The sequence below is a fragment of the Liolophura sinensis genome, unplaced genomic scaffold, assembly GCF_032854445.1.
Source record: "Liolophura sinensis isolate JHLJ2023 unplaced genomic scaffold, CUHK_Ljap_v2 scaffold_172, whole genome shotgun sequence".
Lineage (NCBI taxonomy): Eukaryota > Metazoa > Mollusca > Polyplacophora > Chitonida > Chitonidae > Liolophura > Liolophura sinensis.
The window spans coordinates 64,730-67,040 of NW_027018111.1; positions in this window are offsets into that span (position 1 = coordinate 64,730).

The window sequence follows — 2,311 nt, forward strand, 5'->3', positions numbered from 1 at the left end:
GGCGATGCAGTTATACGAGCGCGAAACACATAGCCTATGCACACACATGTCGGCCTACCCGTCACTCGTTCAATTATTCGGTCATGCGCATTTGTTGCCTTTTATTCGGTTGACTACGGGCTCAGCCAAATCCTGGCAAAACGTGTTAACGACAGAAGTGCATCAAGGAGCGAAGTAATAGAAGCGTTCTTCAATCTGTAAGTACTGACATTGACACATCAGTATTAATTCTAGATCTCTTTTTTACGGCGAACTCAATTGTTTTACATTGTAGACATAATTAATTGTTGAGTGTTATGTTGTGCCAAGGTGAAAGTCCTTTTCCTAACCCCGGATCGTTAGAGTCTGCCATTAACGTGTTGCCGGGCCTGTTTTTAAATAGGCCCCAATATGCACCACATAAGGACGGAAGACGCATTTGAGCAACAAAACGCAACGAAGACAATTTCTAGCGTCCAGACCTGGGCTAATTTTTTTAAATAATGTTATTTCCATTTACGATACCCGATGTCCCATCAAGAGACTCAGTGTGTTTGGTCTGGAATTGTGTCTGCGGCTATATCTGCACACGAAGATACGCGTTGTTGTTGTGCATATTGTATATAAGTTGTACTGTTTGTATTAGATTGTTCGGGTAGATGTATTGAATGTATCTTATTGTTTAATAAGAAGATTTATAAAAGCGATCTGCAGCACCTTCACAGTCCGTTTCTGGCTGCTTATAAATAATACGGAAGGCCCGGTCGAACGAAGATAGGTCTACATTATCGAGTAATGTAAGCTCATTTACTGGTTTTAATTGGGAAAATGTGACCGCCGAACTTTCGGTTTTAATGATAGCTGCCATGTTTGAAGGCATTTTGAAAAAAAAATGTCAAGAAGTCTCAACCGCTCCAGAATCTAAAATTTATCTGCATTAAAGGCTTTCCGTTTTCACTATCTGATGACACGTAATATTAATATGAAACAGTCAAAGGCTAGCGGCGAACGCAGTACATGACCGTGATTATATTTATAAAGCCTAATAACAAAGAGCCTGTATATTTATAGACACATTAATCCTTATTACTGTATTACTACAGCACCTTCTTATATAGTTAGGGGTACATATGTAGGTATACATCAGCTTGCGCTTTAGTTACATACATATATGTCGTTAAAGGATGGCCTCCCTCTTCAGTCAGCATCAGACCTTTTCGATCGACTAATGAATCAAATGAGGAGGGAGATTCATGTGATCTGAATTTAAAGTATACTTTAAAATATTATAGAGCAAAAAAGCGATATCTACCAAGAGAAGGTCTTAATGCCCACCATGAAAATATTTTCAAAAAAACCTTTTATCCCGCAAAAAAAAAATTTAAAATATATTAAAAACCATATTTGCACATAATTTATCACGCTTATTCACCTGATGCTTGCCTCAGTTTGATGTTTTCTTCTCTCGTAAAAAGAGGAGATAAAGAAGGAGAAATAACCGAATTAATTTACATGTACATGTATAATTATATATAAAATTAAAAAGGTAAAAGGTTATAGTAACCCGGGTATTATTATCATAATTATTTTTTGAGGATAGACAAATTGAAATTGAAAAACTGAAATCCACCTGCGTGCAAAAAAAGTAACTCAGCTACTTCATTTTTAGCTCCAAGCAAAGTAAACTCAAACATTTGCCGTTTTCTGAAGTTGGCTGCGCTACTTCAAGAATAACCTATTCTTGTCTTATCTACAAGGGGAATTTTACGAAAATATCCAGGAAAGTATTTTTTACTGTTGCAATTTTATAATAATTCTACCAAATGACTCTTCACACAAGTTTTTACTTTCATACTTTGGGTACGCAAGAGCAAAGTTTTAAATTCCATGACTGTCAAACATTAAAACATAAGTGACTGATTGAAAGCCATATTACTAACTTTGACAAGTTTCATCCTGTTCGTGCATCTTTTATGGGGAGTATAAATGCTCCGTGAAGTAAACAGGTGTATAGCTGTTGTTCTGTGATCGCATTGTTAGTTTTGTTTTGTGGTTGCATTGTCATTTTTTGTTTCTTTTAGAAATTCGTGGTCTCTAAAACTCTATAAATTACAGCCACTAGATACAGTAAATATTTTACTCGTTTTATGCATTTTCACACTGACATTGTACTATCAAAAATTTATTTAGGAAACACGTGGCATGTCCAACAATTCCATCACCCATATCAGTATCTGCATGTGTAGCAATCATTGAGAACAACTAACGTTTTCCAGTGACAACCGCGTTTGGTCGCAATAAATGACTCACGGACCACATATTGACCACTTTT